This window comes from Chiloscyllium plagiosum, unplaced genomic scaffold (genome assembly GCF_037043375.1).
Source record: "Chiloscyllium plagiosum isolate Xiang-an unplaced genomic scaffold, Cpla_swu_hap1 HiC_scaffold_35, whole genome shotgun sequence".
Lineage (NCBI taxonomy): Eukaryota > Metazoa > Chordata > Chondrichthyes > Orectolobiformes > Hemiscylliidae > Chiloscyllium > Chiloscyllium plagiosum.
In genome coordinates, this window is record NW_028270173.1 from 15,621,732 (window position 1) to 15,633,887 (window position 12,156).

The window sequence follows — 12,156 nt, forward strand, 5'->3', positions numbered from 1 at the left end:
AACTATGATCCTGGGTTCATGTTGCACGACGTGATATCATCTTACTGTTCTGCCTTTGCAAAATCTTCTTAATTGTCTTGTTTTTTATACCATTACCTTGAATAATTTGCTATGATCTCTCTACCTTAATTGGTGTGTATGGTTTTATTACATGTCACTTTGATTAGACCCTTGGCATGTGGCTCTTATACCTATCATATTATTCCAGCCATTTGGTTTGTCGCCAGCACCACCTTATTTTTAATGTTTTGCAATTATCTCTCTTAATCAATTAATCAGATTATAGGTCATCCCTTCATTTGCTGGTCAGCCGTCGACACTCCACTCACATCATTTGTACTATCTTTTAATCTCTCTGCTGATAAATTCTGTGCTTGTGTGCTGCTCTTCACTTCATCTGGTGAAGGAACAGTAGTCAAAAAGCTTGTGATTTTAAACAAAACTGTTGCACAAAAACATGGTGTGGTGTGACTCGAGATCCAAGTTGCTCAGGAAAATGAGGAATTGAAGGAAGTAAATAAGAAGATGGCATGGGATAAATTAATGGTGTTGAGAGCGAATAAGAAACTGATAGTCTGTACTGCAGAGCGTTCAATCAACTGAAAGATAATCCATGGATTGGTAATTATTTTGTGGTATTCTATTGATTATGGAATGGTACCCTTGAATTAGAATGTCATAAATTTGACACCACTATTTAAAAAGCGATGAAACAAGAAAATTGGTAAGTAAAGATCCCAGTAGTATGGAAAATACGAGAATCAATGAAAAGGATGGAATAGGCATGCGGATGAAAATGATCTGCTTGGAAATTACATGATTTGTGAATGGAAAACCAGTTTTTATGAAGCTGTGGATTTTGTTTTGAAAATGTTATGCATGAAATTAATAAAAGAGAGTGGATGGAAATAATACCCTAATATTTTGAGATGACTTTTGTAAAAATCCACCAGTGGAGATTGTATTAGTAAAATGAAAGCATATCACATGGGAGGTAATATATTGAGGTGCATTCAGAATTGCTTGTCGGACAGAAAACAGAGTAGGAATAAACAGGACATTCTCACATGATCAGGCTGTGACTACTGGCATACACAAAGATTTGTAATCAAACCCAGCAGTTCATTCATTTATCAGTTATTTGGAGCTGAGTATCAAATATAATATTTCAAAAGTTGTGACCAATTCAAAGCAGTGACAATTTCTGTTATGAGGAAGGTGTAAGGCAGGTTTCAGAGGATTGGAACAGGCTGAGTGAATTGACAAAACGGGTGGAATATGATGTGACAAATTGTGAAGTCATCCATTTTGTGGTGAAAGAGATGGACAGATTGTTTTTAAACAGTAAGAACTTGAATTGCATGGATGTATAAAGGGATGTAGTCTGTGTCAAAATGACACCTATCCACTCCACACTTCCCAACAACCTGTCGCCATAACCTCCTACCTTCACCCACCTATTGCCATCCCACCTACCTTTCCCCAACCTCACCACTCTGTTTATTTCTCAGCTCCCTTCCCCATGCCTGGTCCTGAAGAAGGGTTATGCCTGAAAACATTGCCTCTCTTGCTCCTGCGATGCTGCCTCACCTGTTGTGCTTTCCAGTGTCACGCTTTATCAACTCAGACTCTTCGGCATCTGCAATCCTCACTTTCTCCTAGTTCCTGAATGGTGGAATTGCCTTTTAAAGAGAGAAGATAAATTTGGGTCTGTACTCTGCAGGATTTTGTATACTGAGAAATAATCTCATTGAAATGTATAATGTACTTACAGCCATGACAGGGTATATACAGGAAAGGTGTTTCTTGGTTATGTTATGACATGGGGTAAACTCCCACTTAATTTAAAACCAGCAACACGGAAAAGATTTATCCCAGGCAGTAATCTGTGAAAATTTGATAGGCCAATAACTAGTGAAAGTAAAAATTAACAACTTTGTTTCTTAAAGTATAACAGAGATTACTTAACCAACAACTATTTTCAAGTTCTTACACACACCTATTTTTTACCTTCCCTTCTACAATATTCATCCGATAAACACCCCCACACATTAAGATTTACAAAATGCAACTTTTCAAAAATCAGCCAGATGTAGAATCTTCTTCTTCTTCTTATGGATTTGTGTTTCACAGGTTACTAATCGATAAAGATACTTTTAAGTGAGTTATTTATTGGGAAATATTTTTACATGCTGTTGGCTTGACAATTCTCCTCACAACTGCTCATTTTTTCCCAGTCTTATACTCCTAAAGCATCAGACTGTGTCATTAGCTTTTAAGATTGTCAATATACTGAATTCAAATTGGATTGGAATTTGGCTTTTTTTTCTCGAAGCATAATTTAAACTGATTTGCCTTATGCAAATCTGGGAGAAAGTTAGGTCAGCAGATGCTGGAGATCAGAGTCGAAAGAGTGTTGATGGAAAAACACAGCAGGTCAGGGAGCATCTAAAGAGCAGGAGAATCAACGTTTTGAGCCAAAGCCTTTCATCATGAAGGGCTCCAGCCCGAAAGGTTGATTCTCCTGCTCCTCAGATGCTGACTGACATGCTGTACTTTTCCAGCAACACACTCTCGACTCTAATTCGAATCTGTTTTTTCGTTTCAGGTAATCAGCTAATTTAGCTTTCAATCAAGTATTACATTGTTACCTTATTGAGAACATTTGGTGCGGTCAGGTAGCTCAACCAGCTTTTCACTCTCTTAAAGGTACAGTATACTCACATCTTCATAACAGTTAGATATTTTGAAAATATGAAGGGAGATGGCACTTGTGTCCTGGAAATAAGGGAAATTTCACTTAGAGGGTTTTGAAACTTGGGAATTGTCTACCACAGAGGGCTATAGAACTTGAGTATTTGAGTATGATTAATACAGAAATTGACAATTTTCAGGTTATCAAACATGCATAGGATAATGGGGATTGGGTTTGAAAAGGTTTTTTAGTGTTTGACCAACCCATGATAGTACTGAGTGCCCAAACAGATGTAATGTGTTGAGTGATTATTTCTGATCCTATTTCCCTACTTCCTTGAGAAACTTTCAGTGAGTACGTCTGAAATTCCATGTTTGTTTGGTTTTGTAAACTACTTACAGCATCCATGTGGACTGCTTCATTTTAAAACAAAACTGTAATGTATGAAAAAGAAATGTAACTAGCAGGTTATGTCATGTGGAGTTCCTTCTGGAATGAGTGCCTGCTTCCCAGACCTCAGTCTTGACCCTCTTGGTCACTGCTGGGAAGATAGTTGCCACAGGGTCCTGGCTGCTAAAATACAGATTGATTGTTAATGTGGTCAAGCAGCAAGGAATTTAGGGTACACTGGACAAGTAAAGTTCTGAAGTAACAAGCATGGACAATGGACACAGTGTAAATGCAGCAGCCAGGTGCTGATAACATTAGCATGATATAAAAGGCAACAGTTACCCTGGACAGAATGTCCCCAACAACTTACCCACCAAATAAAGGATGGCCACCAACTAAATTATTAACAATGTTTCAAACTATTCCTGAAGAAGGGCTTATGCCCGAAACGTCGATTTTTCTGCTCCTTGGATGCTGCCTGACCTGCTGTGCTTTTCCAGCAACGCATTTTTCAGCTCTGATCTCCAGCATCTGCAGTCCTTACTTTCTCCTATTAAATGAGTGTCCCTGATTGACCAGAACTGTAGAAAGTTTCAGAAAACTAAACAAAAATTTGTCAAAACAGACTAAGCTCTGGAATCTTTTGGAGGCCTTTTGAGGAGACCAGCATGGCAAGACACCAAGATCAGCTGACCATCCACAGAGAGAGATAGATAGAGAGAGAGAGAGAGACAGAGAGAGAGAAAACAGTATTGCAGGCCCAAAGACAGAGCTTGAGAATAAGCAACTGTGTAAATCCACAAGATGGAGACTATTGTAAGCTTAAGCGGCCAAATAGAATGAGAAACAAACTGTTGAGTATTCAAGTTTATTCTAGCTTTTATCCGAGTAATGTTGCGATTGTTTATATTCGGACCGGCTTGTGTTTTGTGATTTGACCACTTCAGTTTTTTTGGAAAACCTGGGCAAGTTCATTCATCGCATTCACGTTGAAGTTCAGAATGGTGTTGGAAAAGCACAGCAGGTCAGGCAGCATCCGAGAAGCAGGAAAATTGACTTTCCAGGCAAAAGCCCTTCATCAGTGCAAGGTATAGGGTTAAAATTGTGCAGAATAAGGGAACAGGTGTTGCTTCTGCAAAAGCTTGCATTATAAAATTAGGCTGCGCACGGTGGCACAGTGGTTAGCACTGTTGTCTCACAGCGCCAGAGACCTGGGTTCAATACCCACCTCAGGTGACTGACTGTGTGGAGTTTGCACATTCTCCCCGTGTCTGTGTGGGTTTCCTCCGGGTGCTCCGGTTTCCTCCCACAGACAAAAAATGTGCAGGTTAGGTGAATTGGCCATGCAAAACTGCCCATAGCGTTAGGTGAAGGGATAAATGAAGGGGAATTGGGTCTGGGTGGGTTGCGCTTCTGCGGGTCAGTGTGGACTTGTTGGGCAGAAGATTCCACACTGTAAGTGATTGAACTTGAAAAGCATGCAGATACTAAACAGTGAGAAGTGAAAACAGGTAGAATTATCAATGACTAATAAGGCAGAGCAACCGTGTAGCAGGATGTACCAGGCATCGGAAAACAGAAAAAGCGAAAATAGGTAGAATTATCTATGACTAATAGGGCAGAGCAACCGTGTAGCAGGATGTACCAGTAATAGGAGAGTAGTGTGCCAGTCGCAGGAAGGATGTGGCCAATGGATAGAATTTAGTTTGGCAGGATGATCGCATGAAGACAGCAAACTATGCCAGAATCGTCACATATAAGGAATGAGATAAATAAGAATAAGGGGCGACAGGCTTAGAGTAATGGGAGGAGTAAACAGAGGCGGAGAGAAGCTGGACAAAGGCGGAGTGAAGCTCGAGCTTGTGATTGGCTACGCACTACAGCAAAAGTAACCAATGGGATGAAAGGGGAGGACCGAGAACTGCATAAATCAGAATGTAACCCTCAGATCGAGGTGCTTACTCATTAGGCACCCGTTCTTGCAAGTACGTATCAATAAAATTTGCTGCTTTAGAATTTGACTCGGACTGAAATTTATTAATATGTGCGTTTGTTTCTCACAATTTGGGGGCTCCTGTCCGGGATATCCATCATCACCAGCAGGGTGGGCACTGTCTACGGCTGGGAAGAGTGTCCCGTTCATTTTAGAATGGTCCCGTGTTCCTCGGTGGTGGGTTCCCCCGTCTGGTTGACTGATCAAGATCCGAGGTGAGCCTATCTGCATCAGGCAAAAGGTTGTAAAATAAAGAATTTAAGCAGGCACAGCTGCAGTCAGGCAACTCCGTGCACAGACCAAGTTAAGAAAAGAGATTTTTAAGTATTGCCTTGGTGACTGGGGATGACATACTAGAGTCGGAGGAATTGACTGTAGTTGATCATCATGGGCTCTAAAATTAGGAAAGACAAGGAGCCAGGTAATGGTAACGATAAGGGAAGGGTCTCTGATAACATCCATCCAGAAAGACCGTTGGGATGGATGTTGAAAAACTGGAAAGATAGTACTTGAAATCGAACTAAGGACAAAAGGATTATGATAAAGTATTGCTGTTTTATATGGACTAAGGAAGGTATAAGATCCTCCTCTGTTTTTTGGTCAAAACATGGGTCGGGTCTACCAACTCCTCAATATCTATGTCAATGAGAAACAACCCTTTAGTCAGGAGGGGTCAGACTACGCCTCTTATTGGAAGGGCAGTCAGGACACATAGGTGTTTCCTGTAGAAACTAAACAAGGTCCTGGAGGTGTGACACCCTCGGCCCTCCTTTCCCTCCCCCTTGGGACATTCTTGAACATTTACCCCACCTTATGACATCCCAGAATCAACCCCCACAGGAAGACCCACAAAACGAGGATCAGAGACAAGGGGGACTACTTGGTGCCGTGGGGCGGGGGTAAGAAGACACAGGGGAGATGGAAGGGGGAAAGAAGAGGTCACAGGGCCCAGTGACACGGGGGCAGTCTAAGCAAATGTCTGTACAAGTCTGCCCACTTAGGGAAGTTCCGATAGGAAGCAGGGGATATTGGGTTTGTAAACGCACCGCTGACAAGTGGCAAAGTGATGGCATTTCAGAAAGAGATGAAATCCCTTATAGAGGATCTGGTGGGGCTATCGGAACAGGTAGACCAATTTTTTAGGACCCAGTCTGTATACTTGGACTGAGTTAATGGCCATCCTGAACATTCTCTTTACTGGTGAGGAAAGAGGATTAATAAGGCGAGCTACCTTAAGGTCTTGGGAACACGAGAATCCACCAGGTGGTGAGGTAACAGCAGTGGCGCAAAAATTCCCTAACGTTGATCCACAATGGAACAACAATAATGCAGAAGATCGTAACGGAATGAAAGATCTTAAAATTCTAATTATTAAGGGCATTAGAGAGTCATTCCCGAAATCACAAAACCTATTGAAAGCATTTGAGATCCGCCAAGAGAAAGATGAGAACCCCTCGGCCTTTTTACAGAGACTTCGAGATTCAATGAGAAAATACTCAGGGATGAATCCTGAGGACCCAGTAGCGCAGGGCCTCCGATTTGTGACGAAGGCATGGTCAGACATCCAAAAACAAATTCAGAAATTAGATGGGTGTTCTGAGAAATCATTTGATGAATTGTTAAGAGAGGCACAGAAAGTGTTTGTAAAGAGAGAGGATGAGAATCAAAAACAGAAGGCGAAAATGATGGTAGCCACGGTTACGAAGTAGTCAAGAAAAGAATCGAACTGGTGACGAGCAAGCAGAGTGGAGGGTGGCAGCACGTAGAACATAGAGGAAGGGGTGGAGGATGAGGAGGACCTTTCGTAGGGTCCAGTCGACAGGGACAAGGACAGAGGTGGGGATCCTAACAAGCAGGGTGTTACCATTGTGGAAGGAAAGGACACTTTAAGCGGGAGTGTACTGAAATACAAAGAGAAGAAAAATCCATCCCGCTCATGAACTTTGATGAAGACTAGGGGTGTCAGGGGTTCCTGCTCCCGGCGATCCACTGGGAACGTAAAGGTGGGCCCTTATAGGGAAGATGTAGTTTTCCTAGTAGACACGAGGGCAGCGAGGTCATCCTTAAATTTTATACCCAGAGGAGTACAATTTACAGATCAGAAAATAACAGTGTCCGGAGTGAAGGGAGAAGGATTTACTGTCCCTGTATTTGAATCTAGAACAGTTGAAAATAATGAAAGAAGTGTTGAAGAACAATTCTTATTTCTTCTGGACATAGGGAGCAACTTGTTAGGAAGGGATTTAATCACACTTTTAGGACTAGAAATTGGACTGTGCGAGCGAAAAAAAGTAATAAGAATGGCCATTTTGACCGAGGTACAGGAGAAACAAATAGCCCCACAGTATGGGCATGTGAAGGCAATCGAGGGGGATTGCATATTCCCCCTCTAGAAATTAGCTTGATAAAGGTGGGTGAGACGGTATGCGAAAGACAATACCCCATCTTGACCGAAGGATGAAGGGGGTTACAACCTGTGATTGAGGGGTTCATTAAGGACGGCATTTTGGAACCTTGTATGTCCCCTTATAATATCTCTATTTTGCCAGTAAAAAAGAAACAGGTGGTAACTATCGGTTGGTACAAGACCTGAGAGTGCTTAACCGGATAGTACAGATTCGTCATTCTGTTGTTCCCAATCCTTATACCCTTTTGAGTAAGATTTCACATGACCACAATGGTTCATTGTGGTGGATTTAAAAGATGGTTTTTGGACATGTCCACTGGCAGAAGAAAGTCGAAACATGCTCGTCTTTGAGTGGGAAGATCCAAGAACGGGACGAAAACAACAATATAGATGGACAGTGCTTCCACAGGGTTTCACGGAATCCCTGAACTTGTTTGGTCAGGTATCAGACCAAATTTTGGAAAAGTTTATAAGTCCCCAAGGCATGACATAACTGCAATATGAGGAAGACCCATTGGTCACGAGAGAAAATGAGAGGGGAACAATGGAAGTAACTAATCAATTGCTAAATTTTCTGGGGCAAAAGAGATTGAGGGTCTCAAGGAACAAACTACAATATGTAGAAAGAGAAGTTAAATATTTAGTACACTTGGTCAGTGAAGGGAAAAGGAAAATTAGCCCTGAAAGGATTGAAGGAAGAGTGGGAATGCCACTTCCTCGGACTAAGCGAGAATTAAGGAAATTGCTGGGGCTTACGGGGTATAGTAGGTTATGGATTGACTTGTACACCCAAAAGACAAGGAAATTATACTCGAAACTATTAGAGGAATAACCACAGTTGTTAAAATGGACAGATGAAGAAAAGGAGTTAGTAGAGGAGTTGAAAAGAAGCTTGATTCATGCCTCTGTCCTTGCATTATCTTCCCTGGACAAACCCTTTCACTTGTTTCCACCGTGGATAAGGGAGCGGCCCTAGGGGTCCTAACCCAGTGATGGGGGCGGGGGGGGGGGGGGGGTGGTGCCGGGTGGGGGGGGAATGAAACAGCGAGTAGCAAATTTGTCTAAATTGTTAGGTCCAGTCTCCAGAGAGTGGCCAGAGTGTGTGCAGGCAGTAGCAGTGACTGCGCTACTAGTGGAATAAAGTCAAAAACTCACATTCGAAGGGGCCTTGATAGTAAGCACCCCGCATCAAGTACGGACTATATTGAACCAGAAGGCAGGGAGGTGGCTTACGGACTCTAGATTTCTAAAATACGAAGCAATTCTAATAGAGAGGGATGACCTTACATTGATCACACACACTTGTGTGAATCCAGCTACCTTTCTCTGGAGAGGGGAGGATGAAGCTCCCTCAGACCCAGAACATGACTGCCTCGACATGATAGAATATCAGACTAAAGTAAGAACGGACCTCGAGACATCCCTCTGCATGCAGGGGCCAGGCTGTTCATTGATGGTTCCTCCAGAGCGATTGAAGGTAAAAGATGTAATGGATATACGGTAGTGGATGGAATAGCACGGCTAGGAGACTACCCAATTCTAAGATTCTAACTCTGCCTTCGGGGTGGCACACGCATTTGGGAAGATATAGCAGGAGAGGGGGCTGATAAACAGTAGGGGTAAAGAACTGGCTCATGGGGCATTGGTAAAGCAAGTATTGGAATCCCTTTGTTGCCATTGGAAATAGCAATAGTCCACATAAATGGACATCAGCAGGGAAATGATCCCGAAGTAAAGAGAAATAGATTGGCGGATGAAGTCACTAAGGAGGCAGCTTTGAACCCTCATCCCGTTACAATATATATTTTGGTACCAATGGTGCAGGAACCTGGTGGGAGACCGATATTTAGCGCGAAGGAAGAGAGAGAGTTAGAAGCATGGGAGCTATGCAGATAGTAGAGGGGTGCTGGATGCTATCCGATGGCCGGGAGATGCTAAATAAGATGATGATGCGAGAAATTATGGCTGTCTTACACCAGGGGAGTCACTGGGGAGTGCAAGCAATGTGTGATTTGATCTTAAGGTAATATGGATGCAAAGGGATCTATACAATAGCCAAACAGATATGTGAGGGATGTATTACATGCAAGAAAATCAACAAGAAGGTATTGAGAAAACAAGTCCCAGGAGGGAGAGAACCTGGGCTCCGACCATTTCAGAGCAGTCAGGTAGATTATACCAAATTACCCCGAGTGGGATGTCTGAGGTATATGCTGGTAATGGTTGATCACCTATCTGGATGGGTGGAGGTGTACCCTTTAGCCACTGCCACTGCAAGTGAGATGTCCAAGATAATACTTGAACACATAATCCCCAGATATGGGATAGTGGAATATATAGATTTAAATCAGGGAACTCATTTTACTTCCAGGGTACTCCAGGGTGGAATGAAGGGGTTAGGAATCTCCTGGGATTCCACACCCCTTGGCACCCACCTTCATCAGGAAAGGTTGAGAGAATGAACCAGACACTCAAGAAGCAGTTATCTAAATTAGTAGTAGAAACTAGACTCCCTTGGACTAAGTGTTTACCTACAGCCCTTTTGCGAGTGTGGACAGCCCCAAGGAAGGATATGGGGCTGTCCCATTATGACATATTGTTTGGCCTGCCCTATCTGGGAATGAAAGGGGAACTGCCAACCATGGAGACTAAAGATCTGTTCTTAAGAAAGTATATACTGAGTATGGCCTCGTCTTTGTCTTTTCTTAGGAGACAGGAATTACTGGCACAGACTCCGCCCCTTCTATTCGCCGTTCATCCCATCCGGCCGGGAGATTGGGTCCTAATTAAGTCTTGGACAGAAATTAAATTGCAACTGGATTGGGAGGGACTGTACCAGGCTCTTTTGACTACTGACATAGTGATACGCACGGCGGAGAAAGGATGGACTCACTTCACCAGAATGAAAGGACCGGTAGAATCCCCGGTTAAGAAAGAAGTCTGGACAGCCAAATCGATGGAAGAACCACTGAAACTCAGACTCAAAAGACTTTAAGTAACTGATTTTTATGCGGATGCGGGATAGTTTCTTTTTGATATCTATACATTGTATTGCCTGTTAAACTCTCAGTCCTTCAATACTATTGTAGGATTCTGGGGATGCTCAGGGTTACGATATTAGCCTTCTTAGTTTTGGGATTTTGTCAAACGATTCTGTCATCTCCATATTTGTTATTAACGGTCCCTGAGTCTGAATATCCACAAGTAATAGAGGTTGATGCTTGCAGCCTAGTAAAATGCGCAGATGGAAAGAATCAGAGGGAGTATATTTCTTCCGAAATCCTTCTTAAGTCCCTACCGGACACAAGGCATGATTCGCAAAAACCGCCACCTGACATCACTATTCAGAGAGTCCTCTTTCGCCCAGCCCTTGACTGTCCTGACAAAAAGTACCACCCGATATAACTCACCATTAGAAATACCTCCTTTGAAGACTTCTTTCCCCGTAAAAAGTCTCGACTCCTTAGTAACTATTTAAAGCTAATAATGGCTGCCACTGGGAAGTGTTTTTTGGGCTGCTGTTTCCAAATAGTCGTAGGAAACAGAAAACGAGCCAAACAACTTGATAATAAGATGCATCCTTTTGCCCCTCCCAACAACCCAAAGGTGGTAAAAATTATAGAGATCAAGGACTAGAAGCAGACCATTGAAATAGAAACTGGAAATGGGGACACAAATGCCTGGGTTGAATGTGTAAAATACCTGTTAAAACTCTGAATAAAAGCAATTGCTCTGCATGTGCCTCCAGTGGACCCTCTGCCCACATAGTCCCCTTTCCGCTCGGGTGGAACCCGAAACAGGAAGGGCATGGAATGTATGATAGCCCTGTATCAGGATAAGACTGCATGGAATGATAGGAATTGTATATACCTATCTCTAACGTTCCCTTCCTTGCAGAAGACAGATTTGAAAGCTCCCCCTCCCCCCCCCCCCCTCCCCCGCCACCCCGTTTTTGACCACGGTCAGGAATCACACATCATGTATAAGCCGACAGGGTACAAATCAGTCTCGAGACTTGGGGAAGCTGAGCTTATGGGTAGAAACTCAGAATGACAGACAAAAGAGGGAACTACTCAGCACTCAGGGTTCCCCGGGTGGATCTCTGGTGGTACTGTGGAGGCAGAATATTGTGACCTATCCTACCTCCTGACTGGAGAGGGATATGTGCAATTGGCAATCCCATTCACCTTGGCATTTGAGAAGGAGAAGGGGTAGTAACAAAGAATGAGAGGAGTAAAAGATCGCTATTAGATAGTTCTTTGATGATAGGATTTATCTCAACTCGACAGGAGTTCCTAGAGGGGTCCCCGATAAGTTCAAGGCCCGCAACCAGATTGCAGCAGGTTTTGGATCAGCCCTATTTTGATGGGCGATGGTCAACAAAAATGTAGATTGGATAAACTATAGTTTTTACAACCAGCAAAGATTCATCAATTATACTACAGATACAGTCAAGGGTATTTCCGAGCAACTTGATGCAACCATCAGAATGACCTGGTAAAACAGACTGGCCCTAGATATGATCCTAGCCGGAAAAGGGGGTGTATGTGTGATGTTTGGAGGCAGCTGTGGCACCATTATTCCAAATAATACAGCACCTGATCGGTCAATCTCTCGCCTTGGGAGGATTGACCACCTTGGCGGCAGAATTGGCTGAGAACTCAGGAGTGG